The following is a 14,745-nucleotide window of genomic DNA, read 5'->3' as shown; positions in this document are numbered from 1 at the left end:
GATTGAGTATGCAACAATTCGTTCTGCCTTTTCGACAGTGTCCTCCAGGACAGATGTCCTGCACAGTTAGCATGTAGGCTATTTTTTTTTAAATCTAAAACAATCAAAGGTCGAGTATTCTAATGCTGATGATAAAGAGCTGAGATATCCGTGGATGCTCAATCCAATATCTTCAATCTAGTACATTTACAGGTAGCTAGAAACTATTTAACTGCGGCATTTGCAATCCCTTCGTGGTCGTACTTTGTTCTGATATTACTTCTAATGGCTCATTCATCCATAATGATGCTTCTTAATATCCATTGGGCTTCTGAAACAAATAATTCTCCATTGCTCTGGAAGCGAGAATCGGCGAGACCAAAAATACCCGCTGTCTCTACATCGGTCCACTTTGCAGTTCATCGATGTAACCTTGAGGAAGCTTGAGATGTATAACTAGCGTCGCTACTAATGGCGTCCACGTGCCTTTTAGTCGGCACCTGAACCGGACGCCTCCTTGTAGGCTCCATATAGCCATAGTTGGCGAGCGTACTACGAACAAGAAGCCAATAAATGAATTTGAGCTATCACTCGAGTAGAAGCGATGGACTTAAATAATATCTCCGCTCCGTTGCTGCTCCTGATATTAGTGTCTTCGTAGAGTAATAGAGAAAGGTGAAAAAAATAGACCACGCGCTAAAAGTACTCAGAGCAATACCGTTCGAGACGTAGCGCAGATATGTTCATCAGTATTAATGACTGATACAACGATTTTCCCATTTCAAGATCAACGCTACCCTTTAATTAATAGGCTATTTAATAACTGAAACAAGGGTGCGGTGTCACAAACAGATATCTATTCATAGAAGTTACGAATGTACTTAGAACATGCTTTAGAAACTTACGTTCTTGGTTTAGCTTGCTATTAATAGTTGTCATGACATGCTTACCTCTATAAACTTGCGAACTTGACAGATGAACTGAAAGACAACGCCAGAGTATTTTTGAATTCCTTTGATTTGTCTGTCATTCGACGTACGTGTAAGTTTGAGTTAGTTCCCTTGAGATTCGAAGGAGCATATTGAGGACTTTTAGGATAGGAACTCAGTAGCAGAGTGCCTAAATAAGACCTGCACATGTCCTGGTCTGTACAGAATAAATGCCGTTTTGACATTGGCATAGAAAAAGAGTCTACGTACATATAAAATCTGTTCAAGCATACCAGACCCTTTTTACAATTAGCTTTTTCCTGGCAGATATCTAGATAGAAATATAATTATCTTCTATTTAGTCTTTGCCACCGAACGCTACAAGCAAAAGCTCCTCTTTGCAGAAGCAAAACGTTTAACAATTATATTATATGAGTAGACGACCATACGGCTGGCTTAGTTAGACTAGAATTTCGAGCAGCGCCCGATCCCTAATCTAAAGTCTCAGGCCAAAGTTGTCCTTGTTTACGGTTATCGCAGCGAAAGAATAAAGGGTTGGCAAACAGTATGTTAGTCTACGCGCTCAGAATACAAAGCGGGTGTCGGATCTCAACCTAGCGAGCCACTTGATCTGTCACTGTTGCGGTTTCTATCCATCTTTTTTACAAACGGTGTCAAAGCATCTGCTGCTGATTCATCGGCGGGTCGCAAAGTCGCCTGGAAATAAGTAGCGAGATCAGGCTATCCGTTGTCCTTAAGTAGCGTATGGTGGACGAGTTAGTTTCGTATCCCTTCAGGCATCTATCCGTTGCAGGCCAAAGAGGCGTTATGCGCTTTGGGGACGTAGAGAAATATTAGGTTTCCTAGAAGCGGCAACAAGTCCTTACTCTTTGCCGAGGCTTTGACGACGGTTCAGATTTGTTAAGGGCAAATTGAAGTGATTTATGTTAACGAATTAAGTTTCGCTAACTGAGAGAGTTTCGCTAAGAAGTGACGGCCCCAAAATAAGCCAATAGACACTCTTCCGCAGTGGATAATATTGGAAAGTATGAGATAAAGTGGGCGGCCACAATGGGTAACGGTACGCGGGCACATGATCGACTAGTAATAGTTCTTTTCGTCTATGAGCTAAGTATCAGCGAGCCGTTTAACGTAGTAGGCTTATATATTAATTGTAATCACATTGAAGAATGTAACCGTACACCGAATTATAAACGCGGCCTTTGGATATTTTTCTGGCTTTTCTTACAATACAAAATTCGGTTCTGCATCACTTGCTTTTTCGAATGGTAACCTATTAATTGGCCTTTTTTTTTTTTATATCTAACTGTCCTATTTATCATATTTGTGGTTGCGACTACAGTGTATATATATATATATATATATGCGATGTAGCTTATAGTGTACTCGAATTAACAAGTACCTATCTAAGGTGTCTTGAACATCTTTCGCTATAATCGGGATGAATCGACTTCGCCCAATTTAAACTTCTGGTTAGAAGCACTGTTATTCACACCCTCAGTTACTACTCCTATCACTTCTACTTATTAGGACCCAACTTACACGAAACCACTCGATAGATTTTTTTTTAACTTGTTCTATGCACATGCTGAAAATTCAGTTGCGAGCGAAAGAAACCCGAAGAGTGTTCGAGTCAAAACTATTACGGTGGATCGTTCTATACTAATGTTATGCTCTTGGACTTTCTGAATCGATCTTGAGAAAAGGAAATTATGTGTTTGTTCCCCTCCTCCACAGGTTGACACGAAAAGAAAGTATTCGTTCCACTCTTATATAGCAGACGCTCTCGAGAATTGGGCAGTCCCATTTCAGGACCGTCCGGAAACCCGTCCACACGTCCGCATACTTGTTGTTAGCATACAGAGTAAGGAGGTCCGAAGCAGTTCCGGTAACAGCGAGATGAGAGACATACAAACATCAGTTGAACTGAAGTCAGCCGACCGTGAGGTGGGACCCAGTGAAGCGGTTATACCCTGCTGCGAACGAATGGCTGTTCCGCCTAGTCTAGTCGCTGCTGTTTGTCCTCCCCATCGAATGAAATGGGATTTTGCCTCTTCACACTGAACAACAAGATAGATAAACGACCAGAGTTATTGTTCATATGTATATCAGGTATTGTGGTACTAGTGACCTTTTTTTTTGGCGCGTCCTTCAGGTGCCTGCCTTTTTCGGCATAAGAAAAGTGCATTGCTCTCAACAGGTATTATCGTATATGTACTGCTCGGTAACGGTAAGGGCACATAATCGCAAATGATAAATGACGTTAAAGAGGGCCTTTGTCACGAGATTTCGTTTTCAACGAGAAAAAAATCACTAGGGGCCTATTTTTCCTCCATGAATAAACTGCCGATTGGATTCTTGAGCAGAGATTGGAAAAATATGTACCGACACAGACGATTCGATCGATTCCGTGTATCGATGTAATAGGCTGTATTATTTTTTTTTTTATAGCGTTTTATCACTATTAAATTCCACGGTGCACACGAACCTAAAGTGACTGCAACCATCAATCACGCAAAAAAGATACACACAGAGTACTCAAATATAAAGTAAATTGTTTCCACTGCGACAAATCAAACTATCTGCAAAATGCTGTCGGCATGAAATATATTTACTATGACTCGCACGTAACTTACTTAAAATATGCAACGGAGATATAGCGGACTTTATTTAGAAGCTTTATTTTGATTAATACTTAGAGCGGCTGCCAAGTTAAAATCGAACTTCAGGTTCCGGTCTACTGTCTACCAACGTAATTCCTTGAGGTCCACATGAGGTCTTTTGCTACAGGTAGATACTGGTTGTCCCATTTTGTACGTACAAGTTAAATAAGTTCGCCGATTCAATGTACAGTGAGTTAGTACATAGGCGAAAACTACAGAGGAAGCCATGTTAAAAATTATGAAATTAACGACCTTCGTCTTAAAGTGCAGCGTTTAGGGTTGTCTAGATTTTTTTAGCACGCTAATAAACGTTTTCGGAACTGAGAACCTTCCTGTATACAACGCATATTAAACAAGCCTTAAAATATAACACTATTCAATTTAGCCGATCTTCGTTTGGTTATGGGTACGTACTAACAAGCTAAATCCAACTAGTACAGTCGTTGGCCGAGAATAACACTAATTGTATATATATATACGAATGTATGCTCGAAGAGATTTGAGGAATCGATCGTTGAGGATTGCTGTTACAATCGTTCATTAGCAGCAGAAGCAGGAAAAACGCAATATATACGAATTTGGCAAGGCGCCCGTTTTCGTTCAGCCCCAACACAACTTTTCGACCGGGTCCTTTTTAGCCTTTTCCATGTTTTCTGTTTCCCTTCTCCCCAAGCTGCTATAATCTCAAATCCCGTGAATTTCAATCTAGTTGAGTAAGGGAGACCATTTTGTCGCCTCATTTAACTTCGTTCATCCTATTTGAGATGACATTGGTGAGCAGGTCGGAGATACTTAGCCGCTCTGAGTCCTGCATCCTCAACCATTTTGTGGCCAGGCATCTCTTCTGAAGCCGGTCAACTGTCTGGGTAGCGCTGGGCGACGCTTTTTTCATTGATAGTTAAGATCAATTGACTCGTCTCAGACTCACGTACAACGGCAAACAGTGACGATTGATCTCGTACATCCCTCCCGGGTACCTAAACAGCTCCTGGGCCCCATTCGCCTACCGCTAGTTTATTTGAGGGTACCCTTTGTCTTCCCCCTACAGCCATTAACGGTCTCCGAGCAATCGCTTAACGGAAAAATGCTTGTTATAAGGGTGAATCGACAAGTAGCAGTTGGGTTGTAAGGACCTTATAGACTGTGTGAAGAGTCGGCTGCACTATCTGGTAGTCTGCATTGTAACTGACTGGCTAGTAGTCAAACAAAGGCATCCAAGCATGCCACTTTCCAAAGTGTGCACAACTGTGTGCTGATTGTATATAATTAATTATATTATTATAACTATTAACTACACATTGGAACGAGAACTATGAAATAGGGCGAAGGTTACTTTACTAATGTTAATCCAACCACAGATACTGACGGTTACGCGTGTGGTTTTGCTTGTGAGAGATCCTATTCTAGATTCACTTATGGGCGATTTTTGTTTGATTTTCTATATTTAGCAATTTGAAAGCTTGTTAGTTTGGAATCGAAGTTATATCATAACAATGTCGTACAGCAAAAGTTACTACCTCAAGAGTAAAAAATCTTCTTAGATTCTATGGTGACTATTGAATTGGTGTTTGTGACATTTTTTTGTTTTACCAAATCATTCAAACGTTTATTAACATTTTCAAAGATAAATGTCCGCGACCCCTTGCCAAATATAGATGCATTTTTTTTTAATTTCGTCTATTAAAGGCGCTTCTTTCCTTATGTATATATAAACAGCAAACGAAGGCGGCGATCTTACTGTGCATCTATATATTCCAAATAAAATATGCTAACATCGGTAACATTGAGCATCTATAAATCAAAATAATCGCGCTTTCATTTTAGTTTCACAAATCCGGCCCTGGGGCGAAACAGCACTTCATCAATTAACTATTCTCGTAATACTTCGGACGTAAAACAAAATATAACGCTATGACGATAGAACGCCTACAACGTCTACCGACTCATTCGTCCAGGAAACGAAAGACTGGTAGTCACTGCGGTCCGAATTTATCGTCTTAAAAGTTTCGTCTACCAGGTTTACGTAAGTTCGACCGCTCACACGTCATCAGGATGCTTGCACCGTTCGCACATAACGATAACAATAAGACATAACGTCTAGGGACTGGCTAATTGTAAACAACGGAATTCGCCTGTGCATCTGGTGCACGTCCCTAACATGAAAGTTGCCTAGAAAAGTACATACCCATGCGAGCAGATCTTAGGACTGCTGATTTCATCTATCTAGAACTTCTTTGGGGCACAATCGATCGGCCCAGGAGGATTTCAGGCGTTCCAATGGAATATTTTAAGCCTTTCTTTCAACACTGGACAGCGAAATAGCTCCGGAGTCATCTCTTGGGAATATCGGCAGCTTCTAGCCGAGTAACTGACGAGTTAAAGAGCTCCCCTCTGGAGCAAAGCTTTTTTACTCACCGAACCCATTCGATGTCCGTAGCGTATCAATGTTCTGGCTTGATGACTTAACGTTGTGCGTTGTCGGTCAAGTCGTTCGTGTACTAAACTGCATTGTTAACTTTCTTTCAATACCGACCATTCTCACTTTTATGGAGAATTTCTGATGTACGCATTGCTTCCAACTCCATAGAAGTACAATTCGCGGAAGTTGGAGAAACAATCAGTCAATCAAAACTAGCACGTTTTGAAACGTTTTCCAAGAGGACTGTCGTTAAATTCTTCTATAAGAGAGACTATAGTATACCATCGTAGACGTAAACCTTTGAAAATCTTGAAATGGCTCTACGCTGCAGTTTGCTTCCCGCTAGAGGGCTGCTTAGTCGTATTGACTAATCTGCATAGTCGTGTAATATGTATAGTTCTAAATAAGGCTAAGATAAATTGGACGATGACTTTAGCTCTGAATAGTCCAGTCGCAGCAATTTAAACTATTTGCATATAAGGGAAAAGTCTTTTCTCGACCCCTTGTGCTTTCTGTTTTCCACTTTCCTGTTGAACATTGCACGGTAGCTCGCGTTGACTCGCTCCCATGCCATTGATAGGATACAAGAATCAGGGCGCCTTACCGTCAGTAGCACAATCCATCTACTACCACCGAGACGTAGGAGATACCATTCAGGACAATCGTTCCAAAGCCCGCATCTCCCCCGGCCTCTTTGGTGACATCGATTTCAAACGTGGCTTTGTGAAGCTTTCAAGCCGAGGAAGGTCGCTACCTAGGAAAGACACCGGCGCAAACAACCGATCTTTGTTGTGTCAGAATCTGCCAGAATGCACAGAGAGAGGTTGTGTGAACAAGCGAAATCTGCATTACAATATATTGCTGAGTTTCCGAGTAAAAAGACCGAATCTAATAGCCCTAAACAGACAGCTTTCCAACCTGTCGTGCGCTTGAGGGGGGTGTCAATCGTGGGGACTTGCCAATGACCCAGCAGACATCAGCAAAGGAACCGCTCGCATCAACGAAATAAATCGAGAATAGGCAACGCATGAATAAATTACTACAACACCTGTACTGGAAGGTAACGTAACGCAACGCTGTCGTCTTTCTTCCCAATTGGAGCGGCCTTTTTTCATCGTGTTCTCAACATCCGCTCGCTGGAGGGAAGACCGTATGGGTTACGTCGTAGTGATGGCGGCACTAGGGATGCTAAAGGGTACAATGCGCCGGGAGATTGGCAACCAAACCTCGAAATGTTCGGGAAGGGCAAGTATTTATACGATAGCACCTCGCGTAACGTGTGGTTATGATAAATAGAAGAACCCTGGTGATGTTGGTTCGTATCCGGGCAGAATCTTTCGTGCTGGAAACCAGCCGTTTGACGTAATGTTTAAAAGCCGAAGTACTCGAAACACGAGAAACGAATCTGTGAAGAAAAAATGTTGCAAATTGAAAAAAGACGGCTAATAGGAGTTAAAATCTTTAAAATAGTAAAAATAATTAAAAAATTAGAAGAAATAGCTTTGGATGCCAAAGACGCTTTTCTAATAGCATTGGTACCAGTTCCATTAGCAGTAATTCGAAGGAAGTAGAATAGTGGCAAGGCTTGAGGGGAGCATCCGACTAAGAAGTTAAATCTTTTGTCAAACTGAAACAGGTAACCCGGGATTTCATCTCTGTGGTAGTGCAGCGGTGCCGCACGAAAAAGGCGGCACCAAACATCGAGTTTAATCAGGGTTTGTTGTGGTTCTCATTTTTCTTTTCCAAAGCTATAGGATAAGAGAGTACTTGACTATGTCATGGACAAATATATCTTCGTTAAATCGAAAACCTCTTACCTGAGTAATTAAAAAGCGTTCGCTAGACATGTGATAAACCTGTGTATATCTCATTCAATACCGAAGTAGAGCTATATATATATATATATATATATATATATATATATATATATATATATAAGTTTTAAGTATGTATGTGTGCGTATAAGTGAATCTATAATGTTGCAATCCCTAGCAGTTCGGCCTATCGCCAGTAAGCCAGTTGTGCTCGAGCTTGTTTTGAACAGCGACTTCAAGGCTTAGACACCGAAGCACACATCTGAACCCAAAGATTTAAATGAATGGTTTGTTTTGTGCTTCGTAGTAAAGTGTATAGCGCCCCCCCAAATCTCGACTCGTCAGTCTGTTGTCTCCTTCTGCGAACATCGAGGGCGGCCTTGGACAGAGCGTTTGTACGTATGCATCCACGTTTATATCGGCATTTATATATCTGTAAGGGCATGATTTTTATGGACGTATCGTCAGGCGCCGCGTGAGGGAGGAGACTAGACATGTGGCGGTATACGTTGGCGGATGGGGGCAAAACGCCTCGGGAAGGAAACGCTCTCTAGCACGTAACCGTTGCAGGTGGTCGGCGCCAGTGCTCAAAATGTCTCCATGAAAGCAGCAGCAGTTAAATGGCTTGAAGCAGTGCCCGGGTGCTCTTATTTAAAAACAATGCTACCGGTGATACAATAATAAGGAAAAAAGAACCATTTGGTTCGGTGCAGCATCCATTCAATGTGGACTCTCCATTGCATCCAAAATTCTTCGTAAATAAAAAATCTAGACAACATTGTATATTCTACTTGAATGGGGCTATTGAATGAGAGCTACTGCGATTTCTTTCCTGGGTCAAATCTCTTGCCCCTGTAGGGTGAACGGAATCCATGTAATAACATAAAACAACGATTTCGGTTATGCGGTCAACGTACGCAAATCGGCACCTGTGCTTAACAAAAGTAATTGTCATTTGCTCATTGCGACTTCAGTAGCTATAGGTAGAGGCACCAAGCGACGTTGTGCCAAACGAAAAAAGAAAACAGAGAGTTAACTTTAAAAACAGAGAGTTAGAAAATCGAGCGCAACTTTGCAGCACACAACGTATTATCTAGGCTTTGTCAATGGGCACGTTCCCCTACATATCGTACCCGACTGACAGAAGAGGGAATATAGTTCGTTTTAAATAAATGCTTTAGAGCACCGCATAAAAAACTGTCTGAGATTTTCATCGTCTCAGCTCAAAAGATGCCTACCCTTGCCAATTTGAATCTAGGTAATTATTACAAGATATACTGGAACAATTATAGCGAATGTATACGTTCTTATCTAAGACTCTTATAGGGTTTTTCGAAAAACCAACAAGACTAAACTAATCTCTTCCTTGAAATTGGACCACTTACTACGTGCGTATATTTTTTCATGATCAAGTGCTTTCCCAGTCTGAATACGCTGTGTTAAAGCTAGGTAGGCCGACACGTCTTTGGTTGCCACCGGCTGCTGAAGTCGGGGCAAATTGGACTGGATCGATAGAGACTAATCATTTCCAGAGTAGCAGCTCTTTGATTTTCGTAAGTTCATGATGAGACAGATACTCGGGCAGACGAACAGGCATGAAAACGCTTTCATGAATAGACAGCCGAAACTGGATTTAGAAGCTGAAGAATCGCGCTTTGTTACTATTGATACATACGTAATTGTTATTAGTAGACCTAAATAACATACTGATTAAGCTTCACGTCGCCAATGGATATATTTGCTGTTTTTTGGCTGCAATTTCTGTCATCGTCAGGATATAGGTGCCACCCTGTGGCGAAAAATAAAAAATCATCTTTGCCTTTGCTATACCGTGCATATATATCTTATTGTGTATATGTTTCTTTAACGTTCAATAACATTCCGCCAGTTTGTATTCGGAACTTACTTACGTAGTCTTTTGTAAAACAAGATATATCATCATAGGTCGTAGTGTGACTAGCCTTTTTTTTCGTTCATTATTGGTTTTGACGTGGTCCAGTGTACCTTTTGTGGTGTATTTTATGATAATAAGGTCAACCTGCGACTCCTGACTGCAATATAGCGAAGCAGACAACATTGCAACTTTCTGATTGAAAGATTACGCAAGACTGGAAACTGCGAATCGGGTCTGGTCGAATTTTTCACGGGGCTCTAAAACACCTCCCATCTAACGCGAAGTCGTTGTAACTGTTCAGGCGATAGGGATGTTAGAGTAGTGTGTGTACCTATCAACTGCGTCGCTGGCAAGATAATTCGCTGGTCTTTTTTAAAGACGGTCCCAAATGTTTTTTTTTCCTTTTTTACCTAACAGTATGTTATCCTTCTTTTTCAGTAGAAGTTTTCGGTCTTTCGTATGGTTTAAGAGTAGTGAGGTCTCTTCTGAGGGGTGAGCGGGTTCTGAGGAAAGACTTGCGCGCATTTCAAAGTAAGCTCAAAACTGTTCATCTTGTCTGATGACTTAAGGACACAGTGTCTATCCTTCAGATGTGCATCACCGATTTACGTTGAAGTTTAGATAACGGAATCTAAAACGGGCAGAGCGTCACGTTTATCGTTATTTTAACAGGTCGCAAACAAGGATTTAAGCATTTTTCTGATTAAATACTTTCACAATCACCTACGATACTAAGGAAAAGCTGCGTTTGCCACTGTTATTACATAGCGACTCTGACACTCGCTGCTTTAATACTTCGGTGCTGTTGTTTTAAGGGAAAAAAAAACGCTGTTGGTTCATTGTTAAAGCCCCACTGTATCTTAGGGCAAACATCCAAATAACTTCGTTTATTCATCGATTATGTGTATATCTTAAAACAAAGGCGGATACAAGCATCGGACCCATGAGCTATGTTCGGACCAACACATCGAATTACTGCCTTAGTAGTTATTGCCTCTGAAACTATACATTCGTTTTTAAAATATAAATTGAGAAACAGTGCTCCGCTAAGACGTTCCTATTTACTTGTCTCAGTCCGTTGGTATTAGTTGAGTAGTTCATAATCTCGAATCAACCTAAATGAGCTTCGATGAAAAAGGTACGATACGGTCTATCGCTTGAACTGTAGTAGCCAATTGGTTTAACTGGAGAAACTGAGTATGAACCGATTCCAGGTATCGTCGACTTCACCCATGTAACCCTAGTCACTTTCCCTACCAAACAAATTATCGATGTAGTTCGTATACTTGTTTACCTCTGAAGTATTGTCTATTTCCAAGTTTAAGTACCATGAGTATACGTCAGTGATATTGCTACGGCATAAGCAGTGAAGTGTTTTTATCTGTGTGTAGCGAGGTATATTGAAAGAAACAGCTTGAATTTATGTCACAACGACAATGTGGGTTTTTCCGACATGAATTCGCGTACCGTGTATCAAGACATGCTCAGGACAACGATGCAAACATACAGCCAAATAACATATGCCATAGTTCATCGAATCCACCTAACAATCGTAAGCATGTGAGCAATGGCTGTCATCATCTAGGCAACATTTTTTTTTAGATGTGGGATATGGAACTGGAGAACCCGATGCTTTCTAACCGATCTCAGCAAAGTGCCTATTCGGTTTTTTCAGATTCTACTATCGGCTTTATCTATAAAAAGTTTTACTCTTGTTCCTTTATGATTATATAAAAGATATAAAAGCTTATCTTTAGGATATAGAGATACTTTCTTGTATTTATTATTTTGGTTGGCTTACGGCTCGCCCAGATCATGCAAAGAGCTCTAATGTGGGCTAACCGCACAAGTTCTTCGCATATGAGAGGAATCAACAAGAAGTTTCCTTGACCTACAACTTCGTGTCTGGCGCCTTAAAATAGGATAGATCAGGTGGGTTTCGTTAAGGTTGACAGGTAATAGCGATTGGACTATTTAAACTTGAGTTTATTTAAACCTTACGGTGGTCCTGTTGTGTGGATGGAATTTTTGTACAACAATAATAACAATAGAAACAACAACTGACAGACGATGAAAAGCTGAAAAAAAGCCGCCGTCATTGTGGGCCTCGTAAAGGCGGGCCAAACACTGGCAACTCCGTTAATCACTAATATACACGAAAAACATACTGGGCATGTTTGAGGCAGATCCACGCTGTTGGCAAAAAGTAGCCATGGTGTTACTTCCGTTACAGGTACCGCTCCCACCATTGGCGCTGTTGATGCTTTAAATAATCCGACTTTTACGCAGCAGAGGGAGCGGCCATCGCATGAGGAGCCGAATGGTGAGAGCTTCGATCAAGAGCACGGCTTTGGGGCAATTCTAGGATGGTAATAGTATTGGGAATGCAGTCTGGGAGCAACGAAAAACAACCACTACAGCAACGATGAGGAACGTGAGTATTTAGTCTAGCGTGGGCATTGTCGCCACAGTTTCCGTTGCTGGACAAGGAAAGGGGAAGAAGGGGTCATCAGCTGCAGGTAACTACCATCAACGAATATCCAGCCCCGGTCCGAACTACTACTCGTGGTGACTCGACTTCCATAACTGCGACGTCCGTATTCTCAACTTCAACGGGTATTCTAACCAAGTTATTTTGCACTTTCATCACTTCTTGCTTCACGCCCTTCTAGATCTGGTGCTTCTCGAAGGCTGCAAGGCGTAGTAGTGGCTCCGTAGAGCGGTCCGAATATCAACCATTGACTCTCTATGTCCACCCTGATGCTTTTCCCGTTCCTTCACCTCTCGGCGTAGACAGTGGTACAGACATGCAGTACATTGACAAACACAATCGTGCAGTCAACTTCCATATAGGATGTAATGCAGACTTTTCTTCAGTACCGCACATGTGTGCAACTATCGCTTAGCGCTTATCCATATCTGGGCGGTAGCTATATTATGGCAGGGAAGCTCAAGGGGTTTGGCGCTGTAGTAATGCGTGATCATACAAAAAACCTTATTACAGACCCGGCTATGAAAACCTCATAGTGGGGTCTGATCACGCGGATATAAAAACGAGGCACTTCTACCGTGCCACGAACGAACATAAATAATGCGAATGCCAGTTCAGGCATGAATGTATGCGGAGATTGTCGTTTCTGTTTGTCATTAATCTGATCAAGTCATTGGACGTACAGGGACAGATTCCATAGTGAAGAAGCACGATGTTTAGGCCGATTTTCAATTAGGCTAAACAAACTCGTGGAAGAGCATTTTGTTATTTTTGGAGGTGATTAGGTAAGCAAAACTAGGACTAGGTCCTTAGTTGCAAGTATTACTGAAAACAGTTACGATTAAATTTCATATATGGCTGGCGATCGGTGTTTCATATTGTACTAACGCGAAAAAGCATGGTCCTGCTTAATGTTGAAAACTTAATAAAATCCATAGTAGATGGAACAGAATCGTAGCCTGGGAGGGATTTGGTATGCTTGTTTCTAAACTACAGAGTTCCTAGAGTAATGCAAAAGGTTTTTCTAAGTTTGACTTACCCAAATATTAATTATTAACAACGCTTGCTTCACTTCTATCGTTTTATCGGGCTCCTATCGTATGTACACTTACAATGGATCTGCCAATAATGTTCCATTGATGTTTTAAGAGACAATTATACGAGGTCTTTTTAAATCCTGTTACATATAAAAAAAAATAGTAACAAGCTCAATAGCCAATACTCATATTACTCTTCAAACAAATTTTATGCAAAACAAATATCATCTGTTAATGAAGACGAGTTGAATAGTACCTTTATCTTTACTGTAACATTCAAAGCTTCTCAAATCGCTGGTAGCTAACATTTTTTTTCTTTTATCTTAATACTGATCATAGTAGTAATCATAGCAATAACAAAACAAAGTACAATAGCGTCTGCTTTAGGGACCCAAACCTCAGCTGACGAATGCCTCGGATCGTAGCACAAATTTAATCTGTCCTACTACTAATCGCCCTGAATAATGAGCACCTCCATTTTATTCACAGGAGGGCAATATGATATATACAATGTCGTATTCTCGTCCCTGCTCTTTTAGGGTATTAAATAAAGCAGAGCCGATATAAAACGTGTAAGTTAGTAGAAAGAGAGCTTATTTAATCACTTTTACTTTTGCCTTGGTTCTCCCTCCAATAGTCACTGTCATTTGACAAATACAGGTCGATTTTACCCGTTTTGTGAATACTGAGCTATTAGGCATGCTTACTTTTCAAGGTTCGCTAGCATGTATGCATACGTTTGAGAACGTACTTTACGGATAGTACACGCATACTCTATGAGCGTCTCTTTTTTTAACCTGACTGCATAAAAGAAAAAGCTGATTAATTGAGTGTGTATTGTTAAGAATTGACGCGTTCGTGTGATCTTCTCTGTAGTCCTCTCCGTTAGGATAATTTACAAACGGATCTGTAAACTGTTAAAACTTTAGTAGACCTTGAGGTGGTTGGCCAAACTGGAGATAGGGGCAAAATTGTGCCTACTTACTGATCTGAAACGAATGAACACAACGAAATGGGTTTCTGGGAAAGGATAATAGGTCTTTACATACCGTTTGGTCGTATGGAGGAGGAAGATCGGTGCTTTGCATTTGTTTCCGCTGTACATACGCCTTCGGCGCAAAACCAAAGGGCCGAATATATACCACTGGCCTTAATCCAAAAGAACTTCTGCAGGACGTCAAGTTATCTAAACGCCTGATTAGGTCTCCCGTCACGATTCCTGGACACTATCTGCTGTATAGTATCAATATTATCTTAGATATTTTAATTTGTTATTTTTACTGTAAGCGGCAGTTGTTATTGTTTAGCTTATTGATCTTTTTTGACTTTCAAGCTGTCGATTCAAGGCATCCTAGCGATCACCCTGGCTGAGCTTTATTTTGCTTTTGCGGAATACACGCAGCGATACCTAATCCAAACCTACTAGATTAGTCGTCCTTGTTGCAGAGCCGACCCATCGGGTCAAACAGATTTACATATTCAGAGAGCGTTCAACCGA

At 41.1% G+C, this 14,745-nt stretch overlaps 1 protein-coding gene across 7 annotated transcripts in view; it reads left to right on the top strand.

Moving 5' to 3' along the window:
* The window catches only part of LOC111249056 (gamma-aminobutyric acid receptor subunit beta-like), a 136,810-nt gene that overhangs the window by 30,535 nt on the left and 91,530 nt on the right, over positions 1-14,745 (top strand). The gene's annotated exons all lie outside the window — the stretch shown is intronic.

This window comes from Varroa destructor, unplaced genomic scaffold (genome assembly GCF_002443255.2).
Source record: "Varroa destructor unplaced genomic scaffold, Vdes_3.0 BEIS01000004.1, whole genome shotgun sequence".
NCBI lineage: Eukaryota > Metazoa > Arthropoda > Arachnida > Mesostigmata > Varroidae > Varroa > Varroa destructor.
This window is presented reverse-complemented; position numbering and strand designations above follow the sequence as displayed.